Source organism: Passer domesticus, chromosome 9 (assembly GCF_036417665.1).
Source record: "Passer domesticus isolate bPasDom1 chromosome 9, bPasDom1.hap1, whole genome shotgun sequence".
Lineage (NCBI taxonomy): Eukaryota > Metazoa > Chordata > Aves > Passeriformes > Passeridae > Passer > Passer domesticus.
Window position 1 is genome coordinate 39,857,932 of NC_087482.1, and position 20,515 is coordinate 39,878,446.

Genomic DNA, 20,515 nt, shown 5'->3' on the forward strand with positions numbered 1-20,515 from the left:
GTCTGGAAATCCCATCTTCATTCAAGAGCCTTTCCATCTTGCTCCCATCCCAGGTCTGCAAGCTTGTCTCAGGGAAGAATCAGAGATATCACCAGCACAACGAAGCAAGGATGGCTGACAGCACGACTGGCTCTGAGCACAGAGGGTGAATAAAGGAGCTTTTAAGCAGCTGTAGCTGTGGACAGGGAGGAAAGGCAAGCAGGAGCCAGCCGGCAGGCAGGCTGCTGCAGGAGGCACGGGCTGGGGAGCATCGGCAGGGCTGCTCTGCACAGAGCTGTCCTGTACTGGGGCCAGGACGGCGGGAAGCAAATGGGGAGAAAAAGAACATTTCCTGGTGTCAGATTTAGCTGGAAAGGAGCCTGCCTTGAATTGACTTCACATGGTACAAAGCAGCAACGTCTCAGAAACAGACTGAAAAATTTCTTCTCCTCAAGGCCAGCGAAGTTACAAGATGGATGTGTTTTATTTTGCACTGGCTGCTTTTACGTGGTGCCCCTGGCACAGTGGGCAAGTCCTCTCCTCTGAGGAGACTCTTAGCCCACTTCCAGCCACATCCCTACCCACACACTGGTGCAGGAGGAAGGTGCAAAGAGATCCACCGCCCCATGCCAGCCCTTTTCTCTCTACAGATGAAAACAGGTACATAAGGGGAATCTGAAGCAAAGAGGAACCCAACACACCAAGCAGAGAACATGGCTTCAAAGTACCTCTTTTTTGGGATGTTGAAGTACACTCCCAGCTTTGGTCCACCTACGTGGACCTTGACAGGAAGCCAACTGACCTGTGAGGTCTCTGGGAAGAGGCAGTCCCTTGTTGTACAACCCCGTGAGCAAAGCACAGCCTCTGCCATCTCTGGAGCCTCCCGCAGCCCTTTCATCTCAGCAATGGCACCAACAAAAAGCTAAACCATGCTGAAAACACTAGTGCTGTGCAAGAGGCTCTGGAGAGAGCTGTGAGCGTGACCCCAGCTTTCTGAAGAGAGATGAGGTCTCCCTGCTGTGAAAAACCAGCAGACTCCAGTTTGAGAAAGCATGAGCAGAGCTGAAAAGTCAGGGAAGAGAGATGGAGGGCAGCCAGTCACCAAGGCAAAGGGAGTCCTTGCCAACAGTGTGTAGCTCCAGCAAAGGAGCCAGGTAAGCTGGCCTCTCCCAGGGAACAGCCTGCATGTCTGGCTTTTGGGATGGGACTCCCTAGGATGCTGAAGGCAGCACACCCCTGCCTGCAGGAAAAGCTCCTGACCACAGGGCTCTTCTCCTCCTGTTCAGTGAGTGGGCATGCAGAACATAACACAGCAAAAAGCACCAAGGCAAAGCCTGCCCAGGCTGAGATCCACAAATACTCTGAGAAAAGGCAGAGCCCAACGCCTCCCAGCAGCAGCAGGAGTGAAGGCAGAGTTTAAAATTGTGGCAGAAATGGTAAAATTCCTCTCGGACAAAGAAGGAACTCGGTAAACAGCCCTTATCACCCACCAGCGGGTGCTTATCTCTGCTTCTCACTTGTTTCTTCTGGGATGGAAATAAATGGGCTGTATCAGGGAGCAGCTCCCTCTCCAGACAAAGCGAGGAGCCGGAATGCCATGGCCCTGCACGGCCATGTGATGCCTCTGCTGTGCTCCCTAATACAGGATTTGCATGCATTTGTGCACACATTAACATGCAAGATTTGGAATCCCTCAAAAAGCAATTGTCTGCTCTGCTCAGATGGGGTGTGTAAATGCAGACGGACAATTCCCTCCTCACTTGGCTTAGGACACACGTGGCAGTCTGATCTCTCCCCAGCATCCTGCCATCATTCTCAGTGCAATAAGGCTTTTGGGTCAGCCATCAGTCAGTAAATCACAAAACCCCAAGACCTCTTGGGAAAAGGAGAGGATGCTCAGGATTTGGGGCAGCTCCTATGACCCCTGAGTCTCTTAACGAGGGTGTCTTAATATCCCTGCCTGTTATCTCCTCCCCTCAATTGAGAGTTAATGAGGCATCTTCCCATCCCCAAGTGAGCTCCAGCCATACAGACCCGTTTCTCCAGACCCCACAGGCAGGGCAAATATTTACCTAAATGGAAAAATTAACAGCCTTCACTGCCATAGGGAGAGCCCAGCAGTTCTTCTCCAGCACAGGGAAACTGAGGCATGGAGCACACAAACAGCACCCAGCTGTGGCTTCCCCATGGACTCCCTAATCATCAGAGGAGCCCCAAGCTTTTGTACTCAAAACAGACAGTTCAGGCTGAAGTTCTTCCTCTTTCTCCCACTTCTCTAACACTGTATTTTGAACCAAGTGGTCCCAGCAGCCCCCATCCAGCTGCTACCCATGGCTCAGGGCCCCTGGATCTCAGTGACAAAGGGGCACCTCTCCAGATAAAACATTTCTGCAACTTCCCAGCTCCTCCAGTCACTGCACCTGAAAAAACCCAACCTATCAGTGGAAATGAACTGCAAAGACTCTGTGTTGCCTGGGTTGAAAAGGAAGCTTAGCAAATGCTTTTACCTGCCCACTGTGGTGCAGGAGGAGGAGGAGGTGAATTAGACATGGGCACCTATAACAGCAGGAATTCAAAGTCTGAGGACAAGGTGCCCTTGGTGGCCTGCAAGGACAGTCGAGGGATGCCAACATTCACTTGACACAACATGTTGTGGGAACAGCTGGCTTGATAGATCAACATCAGGTGGTAGCAACAGAGCTGGCAGAACAATAATGCCAGGAAACCAAGGAAGAGAGAAATAATCCAGCCACCAAACTGGCTGCATCCTGCAGATGCAAGTCCCCCAGATCCCAAAGGCCATAGGAAAAGCACACGTGGCCACCCATCTGCATGAAGGTCCACATTAGGTGGGGAAACACTGAGAGGATGGAGGAGTTGCAAATCAGACTCTTCTCAATCTTCCCCATCAATTTTTTGTCTCCCCCCTCAATTTGCTCAAGGCAAGCCAACTTTCTTTACAGTATTGTTTTGTTAGTTCCCCCTTGACCCCTGCAGTACCCACAGCAGCAGTTGTGAAGGCATCCAGGATGGCACTGAAGATTTTATGACAAAGCCCATTTCCACTCCTGGAAAAATTCTCCTCTCTAGCCGATTTGTCCATGTTTGGCCTCAGGCTGGAGACTAATTTTAATTTTAAAACTCATCCTTTACCAATGCAAAAGCTATTCTTGCTTAATTAAGAAAAATAAGAATAAAAAAAGAACTATCCCCAGTACTGCCAGTTGCAGCCAAATATGAGCAAAAGCAGCCTTTGAGGATTTTCCATTTGTTCTGCTCCCATCATGAATCAGGAGCATCCCTTTCACAAGCAGGTAGAACACCTGCCTGTGGGTTCCACTGCCCTGTCCCCAAACCACTGCCTCCCTGAGGCACCACATGGCAGAGAACAACCATCAGCACACCAGAGGCAGACCAGGAAATCAGAACAAAACACAGCACAATGCACAACCCCCCCAGATTCCTCTTCTGATCTGTCTGGTGCCCTCTTAGGCAAACAAGGAGTCACAGAACCACAGACCAAAGCTGTGGCCAGATGTTTCAGCAACACCCCAGGATGAGAATGAAAACATGACCAATCTTTCCATCCTGTGGTTAAACCACAGTGGGGGATCTGGGGTGCATCACAGGCTGTTGTGGAGAGCCAGGTGCACCCCAGTGCTCTGCAGTGAACACGGGTCCCTGCTGGGGCTCCAGTTTCTCCTTGTGAGCTGGGTAAGAGCAGCAGGGCGTTGGAACACCCTCTTGACCTGAGCCACAGTGCCAGGCTGCTCCCATGAGCCACAACCCCTGACACAAACTGTGAAAATTCTGACGCATAAAGATGAGATGGTTAAATTAAAGGATATTAATAACTCAGCAGCTCTCAGAAGAACCCTCAGCTTGGATCTCTCAGGATATTTTGCAAAAGATCCAATAATTTTTTTTCATAATAGAGGTTAGACAGAAGTGGGCAAAGTGCTACACCCATGTGAGCTGCAGATCAAGCAAAGGGGAGAGAGAGAAGAGGCAAAAGAAGCTGCAGTGAACCCCAGCCTGTTGCCCAGCCATGCTACCAGGAGAAAAGGCATCCAACAGGCTGCTCCCTCACATCCAAGAGGATGGAGGCAGCCTGCCAGCTCACAGGCTTACCGCTACTCTCAGCATATTTATATTAGGGTTGGTTTTTTTCCCCTTAAAGATCCAGCTCTCAGCATACAGAAACAGTAATAACCACATATTTTTCCTCAGTCATGGAGAAGAAATGTAAACCACTAGTTTACAAGTTGAAGACAAGAACAGGCTCAGCAGCAGCAGTAATAACCCTGAAGCTGGTGGGCAAACAATGCTGAAGCCAAGCTCAAGATTATAAAAGGCAGAAGGATGGGCAGATGCAGGGGCTGTGGACACCCAAAAGGGTTTGGTGTCCCCCATGGCAGGACAACCCCAACCCCATGGATCCCAGAGAACAATGGGGCCTCTGGCTGATGGGGATGGGACAGGGGAGACACTGGAGGAGCAGGGCCCTGAGGAACTCTCCCTCTGCGCTCCCCATCCAAGAGCCAATGTGGGTCTGTGTGACAAAGCCCTGCCCTACCCTGAAGGTTATTTTGTCAGATTTTAATGATGGCATTGGGTGGCTTTCCAGCCTAACAAGATGCAGAGCTGTATCACAGGAGATCCTTTCTGCTTTGTTCTTAGCTGAAGATGAAAATTCCCAGCCTGGGGCTCTAGCACCCTGGATCCAAACCCAGCTTTCCACTGAGAAACCCATCTCTGTTCAGCATGTAGACCTTCACTGTTTTCTCAAGTTTTACTAACTCTGGGCTCTCCACAGGCAGTATTTATCTTCCTGCCCGTCTCTTTCCCCTATCCCAGGCTCCAAGTCCATCACTCCAGACTAGCTAAACTAAGTGAGATCCCATCGACCTGCCCCAGGGCTGTGTGTGCTATTTTAAGGACCTTCACTTGTATTTGCAGCATGACGAGCAGAAACCACGGGAACCAGCAAACATGCTGCAATCCAAGCATCTCGCAGGCCATACATCCTAAAGGAAAACAACCTGGCTGATGGGCAAAGCGCTCAGAAGCAGGATGAGCTAGGCTGAACATTAGCATCATTTCAGAAGTGAAGCTCAGCCGGTGTCCCCCGAGGCAGGCAATACTGACCTGCAAGTGACAGCAAACACTGCCAGGCTGATCCCAGCCTGTGCTGGCTGAGCCCAGCCCGGCTGCCAGCAGCAAATGCGCAAGGCTGGCTCGTTCTGCTAAGCCGAGTCTGGCTGGCAGGAAACACACAACGGGAGAAGATTAAAACGCGAAGCAAAATATAATCTTGTTAGCTGCAGACAGTTTTACTTTACAAATCTTTATCACTGGCTCAAGCCGGCACCCTTATAAACACAATGCAGTGATGTGAGTCATGTAAGTGCTCCCACAGCAGGCAAAATAATCGCCGAATGAAAATAAGTCAGATAAGTTACAAGATAAGAGAGCTAAAACTGAAAGGATGACACTGCATCTGGCGCAAATAATTATTTTGGCATTATTCTGTCCAGCGCTAATCCTCAACTGCTTCAAAAAGATTCAATCACTGTTTAGCACAGCTAAGGAATCATGACTAGAAAACAAAGAATAACTGGATTAAAATCTTTCCACGGTCACAGGTCACGTCTGTGTCACATCTGCTTAAAATGTTCCTTCAAGGGACAACAAAAAAAAGGAAATTGGACTTGAAAAGATTGCACTGAAAAACATAACCCCTCGGCTGCAGTTCTAGGTTGGTTTATAGTTTGCCATTCTGGCATGAACAACAAGGGCTTAGAAAGATTATTACTTTAAAACTTCCTATTCTCAGGAAGGCAAAACCACCAAAATAAACATCTGAATGGCAGCGTCCTCATTCACAGCCCCAGCCTCCATGCAGTCTGCTCAGAAAATGTGGAGAGAATCCAGGCTTCTAGGGACTGCATTTACCAGAGCAATACAATTAACACCGAGACGAAGATTTTTTAACTCCTGTTAGAGCCAGCTGAGCCCTCCTGATTATTTTTAAAACGAGAACTCCATTACAACAGCATCAGCATTTCTCCCTGACGTCCTGCAGCTGCAGGAACACAATTTAACAATTAACCTTATACATCCATAAACACAGAGAACAGCAAAGGCTGGGAAAACAGCGCAGCCCCTCGCAGCTCACCAAGCAAAGTTAGCGCTGCGTGCATCCATGCAATTCTCCTCATTCCTCCTCCTCTTCTTCCCTTCTACTTCCTATCCCTTCTAAAAACCCACGGCAAACCTGAGGTCGCTGGCCAAAGGCAGCTCCTTACCTGCTCCCACTGGCGATGACAGCGCAGGAGGGAAGGATCTAGGAGCTGCCCAGCTGTCCTGGCTGCGCCCGGTGCCTGCGGGCTGGCGGCTGCTCGCAGGACCAGCCGGAGCACCGCAGTGCCATAAAGCATCCCTCGCTCCGGCTCGGGGCTTTGTGGAAGCCTTTCCGAGCAGGCACGCACCGAGGAAAGCTGCCCTGGAAAGCCGTGCCGTTCCTGCCCCGCGTCAGTCGCCTCGCCGTGAAACCCGGAGGGTCCCTCCCTCTCTGCTCCCCATCCGGAGGGATCCAGCAGCTCCCCCCGTCCTGCCTTTCACTAAGTGACCCCCGGAGGTGGCGAGAGGATGTCCAATTTGCTGGCCGAGCGCAGGGCATTAACGAGGAGCGGCGCAGCCCACGGAGGATAATTGGCGGCGCGGGAGCGGCGCGGGGCTCGGCTGTTGCATTGCTCTCCTCCGCTGCATGTTAATGAGCAATGATGTCAGCAAGCCAAAGTCACCGCATCCCGCCCGGACCGCCGCCACGGCCCGGCCACCCGCCCCTTTATTTACATGGAAATCGGCCCCGACATCAATGCATCCTCTGGGCTGCTCGGGCAGTGGGAGAGGGGGGAAAAAAAAAAATCCTCCTCGCTCGCTTGCGTGTTTCAAAGAGTTGGCTGCGCACCAGCAGCCTAAATTGAATGGTGTGAAGACGTTAATTATCCTTCCCTTCTTATTTGATGCTGACCGAACCTCAACTTGCTGTCAAACTTCAGGTACTGCTTCTTAGGTTCTTCATTAACGCAATGATCTGCTGGCTCCGAGCAGCGCATCCTTTTTCTCCTGGCTTTCAATGCCCTCTCAATTATCTTGTACACTAGTCTGCTATGATTCCCTACTGGCTTTTAGACGCAGAATGTTTGTGACCAGCAGGGCTAAATATTCTGGGGAATACAAGTTATTAGCATGGCATTTCGGTCACTGCATTTTTAATACATTTTCTCTCACACGGCCAGATGAACGATTCACACCTTTTTAAGTGTGTCTCAGGTGAGTACTGCGAGCCCCAGGAATACACCACCTCATCGGGGATGCTAAGCCTCTTCCCCCTGTGTTTCCTTCCCCTTGGAAAAGAAAATGCAGAGAAGGAGCTACACTGCCAGATCGCTTTTCTGCTCTTTAAGTCTGTTGTTTGGGAATTCGGTGGTCACAAACGAATAATTCGAGTCATCTGGAGGACAGTGTACTTCTCAGTTTACAGCATTTGCAAAAAGTGCGTGAAATTAAAAAAAGTCATTTCTGTGGACTCAAAAAAACCCCACAGAAAGCAAATAAAACTTTCCCAACACACAGGGCTTCTTGTTGATGAATACACCTGGTCCAGGTAGCTGGGCTCGAAAACTGCAGATTGAGATGGAGATTGAAATGCACTTTAAACTCTGGGTGAGACAGGAGGCCATGAACTGCCAACCTTGGGGATAACAAAGGACATGAAGATGGGGGATGCCAGCCAGAGAGGGGGATGCTGCTGAGAGACGTTGCAGGAACTGGGAATTGCCAACCTTTTGGACAACAAAGGAGTTGAAGACCAGTGATGCTAGTGAGGTGGATGGACAGGAAAAGGAGAGCAGGAGATGGAAACTGACTGGGGGAAGGGCTAGACTGGGAGAGGATAAAAGCCCAGGAGTTCCTTTCTTGGAGGGTTCTCAGAGGCATCGGCTTGGGCTATGTCTGTGTTGCTGCCCTGGGAATAAATGGCTTTATGGAACAGGACATCTGAGACTGCTGTGGGAAACCTGGGGCTGAACCAGTGAGGAAATCTGGTCTGGCTGTGAGTGGGGAAGCCAAGCAGGGCTCTAGGCTCACTGGAGCTGCTGCCATGAAGGGACTTCAGCCCCAGAAGTCAAAGTCTCTGGCCTTGGGAGTGTGACTGCCAGAGAGTCTCGTGAATGGTCAGACTGGGAAGTTTCCTTAACATTCTGTTGCATGCTCCTGACTTTTGATGCCTGACTCCAGATTTCAGAGCCCTTGATTTTGGCAATATTAGCTATGTTTACAGAACACAGAAGGATGCAGAAACTACAGCTGTGAGTCTTTCTGCAGCCTCAAATGCCTTAAATTGTTATTATTAAGGCTCATAAATTAGGTTTAATTACATGGAATTACACTCAAAATCTCAAGAATGAGATCTGCAGCTGGGACAAACCAGCCCAGCTCTAAGAGCCTCCCCAACTTACTCAGCCAAGTGGGACAAACCAAGAATGTGCAGTGATCTGAACTCTTTTTTTTTTTTCCACATTTATATTAAGTCTGAGCAGCAAGTTCAGGAGTTGAGCACTGACTCTTAGTGCATCCAGCCAGATCAGACTTTCCTTTCACAGAGCAGGGGCTTCTGCTAGAGATGGCTGAAGTGCTGAGGATGGTCTTCTTCAACTACAAAGAGCAACAGAGCTTGGAGGAAAAATCTTCCCTGATCCTTCAGCTTCCTAAACTGGCTCATTTTGCCCCTTCCAGCCTGAATCAGTGCTGCAGGCAGGCTGTCAATCTTGCCTCTCTGTGGTTAATGTGCCATGGCCCCAAGATGATTTACTTTTCCTCTTACACTCAGAACATGTTAATTACAACACAAAGGGAATGAGACAAAACCGAATTGGGCAGAAGCAAACAAGGAAGCCTGCTTATAAAATGATAATGTTGAGCAGAAATGCTGTAGAGCAGAAATGACGTGTGTTCCTTGGAAACATATCCCTAAAAGCAGGCAGCAGTGACTCGGGGCTACAAACAGCACCAGGAACACATCCTGCTCCACAGAGCACGTCCTGTAGACACTCATTTTCACCCAACATGCGAAAAAATGTCTGACATTATCGGCATTAACTTCCAAGCAGGAAAGGCCCTTCAGCTGCAAATACTTTTCTCTATTTGTGCTCCAAGGGTCTCTATCAGCCAGCCTCACCCTCAGGGGAAAGGTTGGCAAGGCATGAGTGTCCAACCCCACACTTCTTGTGCAACACCCTCTGTGCCACCATCTACAGCAGCTTCAATCACCCTGCACCAGCCTGACATGATCCCACCCCAGGGCACATGGTAATGTCATCCCCACACAGCCAACCACCCTCAAGGTGAGTCCTGCTTGGCTTGCTTGGCCAACTGATCATCTGCACAAAGGGATCATACCAGAAACTGCAAACTTTTCAGTCTAAGTTCACAAAGATAAAGTGGGAGTGAGAATCACAAACTGAAGTAAAAGATCAGTAAAAGACCAATGTCTGTAACACTTCAGCTGCAGGGCTAGCTGTGAGCAGAAGAGCTTTGTGTCTCCAAACGGCGTCTCTGACTGTCATTGCTCCTGACAGACTTCTTGTTCCAATACTTGCAAATCTAAATATCCACAAAATCCAACGAACAGCCTCTTCTGAGACAAGAGATCACATCAGAAGCTGTGTAACGTTTGGACACACAACTGTCTCAGGGAAATGGAAATGAGCCTTCCTGCTTTGAAAGCTGCCGGTTTGCTGGCAATTGCTCCATATTACCGTTACCTACTGTGAGGCTTGTGAAAAGGTCATGTGTTGGAATAACTCCAGAAGGCACACAAGATTTCTTGACGGATTCTGCACATTATGCAGGTGAAATGGGTGTTTCATTAGGCAGCAAGGATCTGGTGGGGCACATTATCAAAGGTTAGGTGAAAGACTTGCACCATTACAAGAATGGATGCTGACAACTCCCAGCAATGAAGCAAACGACCAGAAGTAAAAAGCTACTGAAATAAAGAAAGATCAAGAGCAGGAAGCCCCTGCTTCAATGCAGGGCTGTGAGACAGACAGCTCAGCTTGTAAATGTAGCACCATCTTTCTTCCCTTTGTTGCTAGTTTTAACAACAAGGAGTCAAATCCAGTCAACTCTAAACTTTCTGCCATTTGCACAAACTCAGACCTATGGCTAATTTAACAATCATTGCAAGAGCCCATGTTTCATAAATGCTGTGTTTTATCACCTTGATGTATTGACTGTCTGTCAATCAATAGAGCTCCACGTGACAATGTTGACTCTCCTGATGACAATGGGCTGCACAGCAGAGCCACACGCAGCAACAGCAGACTGGTGTCCTCAAGGTCACTGGGCTACTAACCTGATGAATGTCAGATCAAGTGGCCTTTCTGAATTATTTAGTGAGCATCCTCTGCTGCAGCATACCAGGGCACTGCACAACACTGCTCCCTTGGGATGTCACAAGAGGCTTCAGACTCTAACATCCCAAAATGCTGCCCACAGGGACAGACTGTCCACTGTACATCACACACCACCAGCCTGTCCTGGACCAGGGGGGTTGCAGGTCCCCACCACCACCTCCACTTAGCTCATCCTGGCTTACAGCCACAGGCACAGTAATAGATTACTTTCCCATCACTTTTCTGACCACAGAAATGCAGGATTGGACACTACAGTGGCTTTTTCCTGCACTGTTCCCACGCTCACCCTGTAATTTGCAGAGCAATCCCCACTGGCAGAGCCAGTGCTCCCAGCCCAGTGCCAGCACAGGATGAGTCCAGTGTGGTCCCTGGGCACAAAGCAGTGATAAGCAGCTGAACAACAGGCTGGAGAGGGCACAGCTTTGCAAACACTGCATGGGAAAGGCAAGATGACTGCAAAAAGCTGTTAGTGACAGGGAAGGGAAATGACCCTGTGTGGCAGGGTACAGCCCCACTCTGCCCAGCCAAATACCTGGCTCTTCAGGAGACACACAAGCATGTGCCCAAGGTATGGGAAAACCCCTTGGAGAATCTGAGTCATGAAATACAGGTCAGGACTTCAAATGCAGATGAGCTTTGTTTTGTCTTTATTCTTTTTGAGCAAGGCAGCAAAAGCTTCCTCACGGCTCTCAATGCTAGAAGCAGGGATGCCTTATCTCAAATAAAAATGGGACAGACAGAGAGGCAGAGAGACCAACATCAGACGCAGATCATTAATCCCCAAACTTGGCCTCCACTTTTCCTCAGGGTTGCCATTTGTACCTTCCTGTGGCTGCTGCCTGAGACCAACCACAACAGACCCAGTCCTCCGGCTGTCACCACTGCTGCCTTCCACTCATTTTTGGCAGAGCCACGGGTAAGGATCTGTGCTGTCAGTCTGCAAGGAGGAATTTAGTTTTTAAAACACCATCGAGCCCAGCAGTAGCTGACGCAGAAGGGAGGTACAGCCCATATGCACTGCAGCTGATTCTGGAGACAATTTTCTGTGTTTCCTACCAGCTCACCCAGCGAGACAGGCCCGACCCTGGCTGGCACCTTCTGGTGCACAGCCAGAGCTGGACAGTGAGGTGTGGCCATGAGCTCACACTGTGCTGCCCATGTCCTCTGGCAGCACTGAACCACATAAATGCAGGGATGATCAGCACACTGCGCTGATGCTCCTGAGCATCACTGCCTGGTACCCCAATCCCCTCCATGGCAGGGCACCCCAAAAGGACCCTCACCCACCGGCCGTGCCTCCCCCAGCACTGCACGCCCTGGTGTGACACACAGAGCACACCAACAACAGGGTTTCATCAATCACTATCTCTTCCTCTCTCTCTTTTTTTTTTTTAATCACCTTAATGTAAGAAGATTTAGAGAGCTTAACACAATAAGGCTTTCATAGCCTCCAGCTTCCACTCGGCACTAATATGTTTTTTACTTTTATATGGTGAAATCAAATTTGTAACTGAATGTGAACAACCCGGATGCTCCTGTGGTTTTCTCCCCCTTGCTAGCCTGATCTGAAGTCTTCTCATCTGAAGACTTTAATTGTGTCCTTTAATGATGTCTACAAAAGCCTCATTAAAGCAGTCTATCGTAATTTAAGCTAAATAAACTCAACACAGTTATTTTTGTAATAATATCTTTTTCTTGGGACCTTTCCACAAACAATAAAGTGTTCACTGAAAATACGCTACAAAGGAAATGCATAAATCTTCAGCTTATCTGGTGGTATGTTGTCCAAAGATCTAAACCTTTGATCAGCAACAAATTAATTTTCCATTTACACAAAATAGAAGATGTATTTTCAGGATAACCAACTAACCCAGCACTGACATGTGCCTTGGCAGCAGCTCAGGACTCCCTCGCTGCCGCCCTTCTCACTGCCTGACACTGTCAGGGTCGCTGTCACATCAGATGATTTTTATTTTATTTTTTGGCTTCAAACCTGTCTAACAGAATGTTTCGGGTCAGTGGTTATGCACTGAGGATTTCTTGCCTTAAGTCACTGAGCTCTCCTCTGCACTAGTCATGCCCTGCCTGGCCCCACCACCAAAGCTGTGCATTCCCCAGGACGAGGGGGATTGACCACCTCCATGCTCAGAGTCCAGTCTTGAGCCAGCCCAGTCCTGAACAAGTGACACAAGGCTGGTTTTTACCTCCTTAAACCAGACTGTGCACATCTTCCCTGGCTGCCAGCAGCATTTTGGTGCTTCCCTTTGGCTGGCACCACAAGAGCCCCTGCTCCCAGTCAGGTCCTGCAGGGCTACACAAAGCCCTGTCCCCTGACACCAGCAGAGTCTGAGATGGCCATGCTTCTACTCCCACCCAGGAGACACAGAGCCAACTGAGGGAGAAGACCTGTTTGCAACCAAACTGTGTTAAATGCACAGGGAGGTGGCAAATTCAGCACGTTTTTGGATCCAGCCAATTCCCTCATATGATGTCAGGGAGGGAATCATGCACGCTGGGTCATGAACAAGAAGGGGCTTTTGCAATGTCTCCAAGTCTTAAATTTCCCAGTGTTATCTGCAAGCACAGGGAGATCAGATGTGGTCAGGAACACACCTGGCTCCTCACCTCCCAACAGAGCAGTGGGAAGAAAGGTGCCCAAATGGGTTTTTATTTCACACCTAAGAACAAGAAATGGCCCTGGATGATTCAAAACCAGCTACTGCCAGCAGATGGACTAGCATGTGCTGTTTCAGTACAACCCAAATTCCTCAAGACTTTGACAATCAAGCCAATCTTGCTTTAAAACAAAACCCCTCCAAAACACAGAAAACAATACAATTCTGCAAAGTGGCATCTCTATTTAAGCTTGGGTGGTTTCTCAGCCCCAGCCCCCTTAGGATCATGGCCCAGTGCCTTTCCTGGAATGCACAGAGAGGGTTGTCCTGTCTTAGGCAGTGGCAAGGTTCCCAGCCTGGCTGTCCCACTGGTTGAAGCTGGATAGAGCTCCAGTATCCTCCAGACAGCCTGGCAACTGCACACACATGACAGGAGATGTTTGCTATTCATCCCTTTGTTTTAATTAGTAATAACAACTTGTTATCGTGGCTTGACATTTGTTCATACTTAGGAATCAATTGCTTCCTTGAATGATATGCTGAGATTACAACAGGCTTTCTGTGTTTCTGTTGGTTTTAGTAGCTCATAACAAACCATGAAATTCATTACTCTTGCCACAAGCACCCACGAGATGTGCCAACCAGGGTGTGATTTATACACAGCTCAACTCGTGGAAATTAAAAGGTTTTAATGTTGTCTGCAAGAAGTCCAAGGTTTGAAATTTTATACAGCTGAATTACAGAAAAACAGAATCCCAGATGCAAGCCACTGCATTGTTTTATCTGCCTCAGGACTCAACATTAAAGTCAGAGTAAAAATAATTCACTGAATATTAATTAAGTGTGTAATTTGGACAGCCTTTTTAGTGATAAGCCTTCTGGCCTGCAAGTTACTTCATTCTCATCTGTTTTAACTGCTTTGAAGCTATTGAAAGGATGGTATTTAACAGCAAAACTTCTCTGCTAAAATGTAATTCATCAAAGCATTCTCACTGAAAGGAATCACTAGAGAACAGCCTGTGCCTCCCCACCCTTAATGGGAATGGGCTGTCAGTCATACTCCAGTCCCATCTCTCCATGCCGTGTCAAGCCTTGTACATCAAACTCAATACACAAATCGCCAGCTCCATCAAGATCATTAGAGCTGCTCAGCCCGTCAGGGAAAGGTCAGCGCGTCACTGCCTGCTCCAAACACAGCATCAATCACAGCCCTCATCAAAGGCGGCCTCGGCGGCAGCTGGAAACCTGCACCCCTTCCTCCTGCAGCAGCCTGTCATCCCTAAACCTTCTTCTCCTCTTGTACAACACGGCCAGGCTTTTATCTTATCGTCATCTAGAGGGAAATGCAACTATATAGTCTGCTCTGGGAACAGGGGGATCAGCGGGAAGCAGCACCTGCAGGGAGGGATTACGACTGTATCAGGAGAGGGCTGGCCTGAAATGTGGCCACTGATTCCTGCACTGGCTCCCTCCTCATGGGGTCCCACAGTGTCCCCACTTCCCTGGATGGGTCCAATGCAAGCAGTGTCACAAGAGCATCCCTTCTCACTGTGCCAGACCAGACCCACACACCTGGAAAGTCCTAGGAAAAGCTCAAAGCCATCCTGTGAGATGCTGTTGTTTCCATCATAGCCACACTGAGGCATGGCTTGCAGAGAGACCACATTACCCTGCCAGGCTGCTGCTGGCCTTCCACCAGCCTGAGCCTCAGCTCTGGGGCTTATGTAAGCCCACGAGGGCATCCTGCCCACAGCTCAAGCACCAGGAGGGGTGGAGAAACCCAATTGCTGGCAATTAACAGGGGACACAAGCATTATTGAATGCTATGGCTCCCACCAGCCACTGCTCATTAAACATGATGAAACTACAGGCCATTAATTCCTCTTTTTCCTCCTACCAAGCTCTGTCAAACATGCAGCATTATCTTCAAAGGGCAAAGTGAAGATGTTTGCTAAACACGAGCATACTAAGTACATCAGCCTTTTAGAAGGAGCTATTGCTGCTGCAGACTTAGTGAGTCCCATTGTTTTGTGACTCAGCCAGCTTCTTTGGAAGCTGAGCTTCTTTGGGCTGTTCTGCAAAGCCAGCACCCCGTGACAAGGCATAACCCCTCTCCAGGGAAATAAAAAACAGGTGGGCATCCAAGGAGTGGGGCTTTCTTTCTGCTAAGTGTTTAACTTACAGCATCTCCTTGCAACAAAACAACAGCAGTTTGGGGTCAGCTCAGCAGCTGACTGAAGGCAGGGTTAGCCAGGCTCCTGCAGCAGAGGGTTGAAGCTATTTCTTGAAAATCGTGGATGGGTTAAAGCTGGGAACCTTCCTGAAGCATGCCTTGAATGGAGGGGACTGCTCTGACCAGTAGTTAGCTGGTTGCACCGGTACAGGGCAAAAAGGGAAAAAAAAATAGGAAGACAGTCCTCTTCCCTCCATTCCAAACAAGCTGGCACGCTCCAGACCAGGGTGGCTCACCTGGCTGTGACTTTGAGAAATGTGGAGTTGCAGAGTAAGGGCAACAGCTCCCCTTTCCATGGCCTTAATTCAAGGCAAACAGCTCAACCCCCAAATCCCTTCTCTGTACAAACTGCAACCATTCCCTTGTGTCAGCAGGAAGAAGCGAAGGGGGAGCACCGTCAGGCTCTCTGGGGCAATAAGCACTTCAAACCCATCTCACAGGGATGAGCAACCATGGATGGCCAACCTGACAGATGGGGGAAGGAGAAGGGGAGCTCAGATACCAGCGAGACAATTGTAATTAGTGTAATAAGCAGCAATCACAGCCCAGCAGCTGCCTTGCCCTTCCCAAGTGTCTGCTGTGTGCACCGGCACCAACCATGGCCAAGGATTTTGACACTTGCTGCACTCTGAATGGCTCTGCTGTGAAAAAAGTTCTGACTTTGATACTTTTCATTCCACACAAGACGCAGAGCAGAGCACGTACCTGCTTTTCCAGCCTGTCCACCTCCACCTGAGTGAGCAGCACTGTGTGCTTACAGAAGGGACATGAAATTTGGTTTAGTTTTGATGTCAACTATGATTTTGCCTGTGACTTTGACCAAAACGTTGTTTTCTCTGTGTTCAGGAAAACCTGCCATACTCAACTTTCTGATGTACCTGAAGCCCCAGAGACAAGCTGTTCTACACAAAATGGCAAAACATGACAAATACAATTTTTGGTGGGCATGTACAACCATCCTCCACTGATGGCCATTTGTCTGATGTCCTTCCCTGACACCTCTTTAAGCTAAATTCCCTTGAAGCACAACAAAGCTGGCAGTGAGCATATATCACAGAAAAAACGATGTTCTTCCACCAGTTTTAGGAGCTGGATCCACAGTCAGCACAAGGGTTTCAAATCTGCTGATGTGACAAGCTACAGGACCTAAATTGCAAAAATATGCTGTGGCTTAGACCCAGACTAATTCTGAGTAATTTCTGGTGCTTAAGCTCCAGGAGGGAATGCTCTTCCCACTTCCTTTCTGTTATCCCTTGGTCTAATGGAGGTGGTCAGGGGAAGCAGTCAGATCCTCAGGGTGTCTGCATATTTTGGCAGTAGTTAAGGATTCAGTTCTCAATGATTTTTAGTGGGTGTTAAGATGCTCAAAAAGTATCTGCTGTGAAGATGTTTGGAGGTATGAGCTTGAAGCTCTTCGAACAAGGGACTGTTTCCTGTAGTGCTTAAGAAAATGAGAGTATGAAAACAACAAATAAGGACAAGCTCGAGAGCAGAAAATGTTTATGTTGAGTAAATTTAACCCCTCATGAAAGGAAGAAGCCCAGGCTGAGTGGGAGAGTTCAGGACTAACTGCAACAGGAGGTCTCCGGAATGTTCCCTGAATGACCAGTTAGGCCAAAGTCAAAATTGATCAAAGCCATCTACATGGGATGCCACAAGGCATCACTTCGTGCACAGTGAAAAACAGGACAAAGCAGAGGCTGAGGCCCAGTGAGAGCTCTGTGTGCTGCATGCCTGGCACAAACCACACCTCTGTCCTGACTGCCAGCACAATCTCCTTTCTCATACAAAGGTATCAGGAAGCCAAGAGCACCGCTACAGTCAGACCTTCCACTTGCTGCTCTGCTGAATGGTTCCAGTGGAAATCAATGGGGGTTTCAAGTACATAAATGGATCACAAGAGACATCCACATTGAATCCATTTACTGATTAGCCAAGGTTAACATTTATTTTATCCAACAGGCATTCAGGTAAAGGAGGTAATTCTCTCTGTATGTCCCTTTTACACTTGTTAAAAAGTAGGACAAAGCTGTCTCCTGATGACAGTAATCCTAAGAGGAACTTTCTCTCCACCAGGGAAGGTGCCTGTGGGCATAGCCTGATCTGGGCATGTCACTTGCTGGACAGGACCAGCATCATGGACCTTTAGCCCCTAATCCCAAATCTGTCAGGCCTGTGCAACCACTGCAGCTTTTGACATGAGCCTGAGACCAGTCTTGGGCTCACAGTACTGGCCCAGAACAAGGCATCCTAAAATCTAACACAAGACCCCGTGTCATCTCAAAGGAAAATTTAAACCATCAGGCTGCTACTGCTTCAGACCTTCCATTAACACTGGGAAATCTAACACACTTTGCTGTGATCCTCTATCTGAGGATGCAATGGCCAGCAAGTGAATGTATTTCAACCATTTAAATAGCTTCACTTAACAAATATAAGAAACACTTTTGAGTTATAGCACCAGAGTAATTTGATACCTCCTATGCTGTTAATGAAGCAAGCATTAATAGCATTTTATCATCAGTTCTAATCTTCCTGGCATCATTTCATGCCCACAGAAAACTCACTCTGTAACTCAGTACCTAGAGCTCATGTTGGATGAGGCCCCTGGCCACAGCTGGTTTCCAGCACTCTGAGAACTCAATCTCTGCTAATCCCAGCCCTTTACATCAACTCAGAGCAATCTAAAAAGGAGACACATGAAGTCACTTAGGCTTATCTCTCTAATTGCCTGCCTGTGAACCAGGGGTTCAGTGTCAGCCACTTGCACTCTCATAAGACACAGCAGCCAGAAAAGTCAGACCTAAAATATTCACCACAAGCATTTTGAGAACGGTAAGTGAAACTACCAAAATCCTGCTCACTGCTGCAGCTCCAAATGCAATGCCAGCTACGAGGGACACGTCTGGTAACAAAGCCAGCGTTCATGCCTTCCCTCTGCTGCAGCCCTTTCCAGGTCTGTGGCTGTGCTACACAGACTCCAATTCTCTCAGCAGCTTTCTTGAACTGCCCAGTGACAACCGAGTGAAAATGTTAATGAATACTGTCCTATAAATACTTAATGCACATTTTCCTGCGAGTCCTGCTGTGATTAAATAGCCACCTCATTACTCAGTACCATCTTTATTACTTTTTTATCTTTGCATGAAATACCAAGAATTGGAACTATACCCACACAATCGAGCTGCTGGAAACATCACTGCATAAACCAACACCAACAGGGCAAAATCCAAACACAGATTTCCAAGGAATGCAAAGAGAAATCGAACCCTGTTAAGAGCAAATATTTCCTCTCAGCTACCTCCTCCCAGGACCAGCAGAGGAAGAAAAGCAGAGGGGACAAACCTGCAATTATTTTCTTCTTGAGTCTAGCTTATTTGGTTTTACTGTCTTTTTCCATTGCATTGGAGGTCCTTGTGACAATGGGGGTCCACTGCAGGTATGCTGTGGATACATGAATCCCTGGGTACCACTCTGGGGCTGGCTCTGCTCTGACACCAACTCCTGAACAGCTGCAACAGGAACTCTGCTGTTCTCCCCCATCTGTGGCTTGGAGGGTGTCCACGATTTGTCCAAGGTTACACAAGCAATCCAAGACAGACAAGTATGGGAACGTGGATCACCCAGAGGCATTGCTGTATCAGTGACCGTGCTGCCCAAAGCACAGCTGACCACAAGATCCACCACCCCTGCTTGCATAACATCATGACAATAATTTAGGAATCACGACATACAAATATTAGGATATTGTTTCCTGGAGCATTAGAATTCCCGTATTTGACTCCTTCCCATCAACCCTCAGCTATTTCACAAACCAGCCCAAAAGCTGCAATTCCCCTGGGATAGCCAAGACCACAAGAGTAACGCTGAGAGCCCAGAGTCAGCCGGGGCTGGCAGCACTGGGGTTGGGGTTTGTGTGTGCTGCCAGACGTGACACGTGGGATTTCCAGCACTGCCATCCAAGCAGGTCCCAGCTGGAGTGAGTGCTAGTGCTGGAGACACGTCTGTGCTGCTCCCTGTGGTTTTGCTTTGCAGGGCAATGCTCTGCCTTTCACACAGGCCATGGGAAATGTTTCCTCTGACAGAGGAAAGTCATACAGTCCAAATTCATGCCAAACGGCTAAAAATGTAGAAGACTCAAAGGACTAAAGCTTGTGTACATCAGGACTTTTGGTAATTCCTCCCAAATACATAATTTTTTGGCACAGATGCTTCAATGTAACTGGAGGGCAAGCATTTAGTTCCATTTTAGCTGGGAGAGTCCCAGCTCTTGTCCCTCTGGTTTAAATATGGAAGCAGGCTCATTATGCAATATGTGTTTCAGCGAGTTCTGCACCAGGGAGAGTGTGAAGCTCAGGCTAACGAAGGGAATATCATTAAAATAATAAACAGTACTAAAGCAGGAACAAATAGCACGGGGTATCACAAGAAGTCTCCAAAGAGAAACATTTGAGTCTCTTTGAGATGCAGGAAAAAGCGCAGCAGAGGATGAGGTGTGGGGAACACTGGTGAGGAACTGGTGCCAGCTGGAGAGGTTGCTTCTGAAGTGCTGTGTGGAGAGCCAACACACTGCCATGTGCTAATGCAGGGGAAATGTAAAGACCAACTGGCGATTAAAAGGTGCTTTATCCCCTTCAGAACTGGTCCTGAGGCACAACCCCAGCCTCAGTCCAGCTAATACACACAAACAGGGCTTTCAAAGGACCTCTTCAACTCATTTTGTTTGTCTGCATGACACAGATGCAAGGAATAAATGTACATCTACATCTCATTTCAAATTCGTGCTGCCAGGAGAGTCAGCCCACAACTCTCCTGGAGTCAGAACCGCACATGCCAGCACATTTCCACTGCCACCCTTTAAAAGAGAGAAAAAAAAGAACTTTTCCCCCCTTCTCTAGGTGAACAAATAGAGTAATTTAAGGTGTAAGCAGATGAAGTAGCTAATTAAGGAAATAACTGATAACTTAAATCAAGATCATTAGAGCAAGCAGCATGTTGCTGCCATTACTTAAATGGCAGCTGAGCTAAAACATGCTCACTCAACCTGAGACTTCAAAATCTCCAGTCAGCCTGATCCACACAGGGAGAGCTTTCCATGTCACCCCACCACTGGGGCCAAAGCCACTGAGGAAAACACTCAAATCTCCTGCTAATTTCCTACAGTCTGAACATTTAATCATCCCCAGCCACCACCATAAAAATCC

General features: G+C 48.3%; 1 protein-coding gene across 3 annotated transcripts in view; it reads right to left on the minus strand.

Moving 5' to 3' along the window:
- PRICKLE2 (prickle planar cell polarity protein 2) overlaps nt 1-20,515 on the minus strand; it is a 103,234-nt gene that overhangs the window by 35,450 nt on the left and 47,269 nt on the right. Inside the window, exon 1 of one of the 3 annotated variants that reach the window (XM_064432934.1) lies at nt 6,288-6,749. The exons of the other annotated variants lie outside the window; for them this stretch is intronic. The gene's annotated coding sequence lies outside the window, so the exon portion shown is untranslated. Of the gene's footprint in view, nt 1-6,287; nt 6,750-20,515 lie in introns of those variants that run through there. 3 annotated transcript variants of the gene reach the window in all.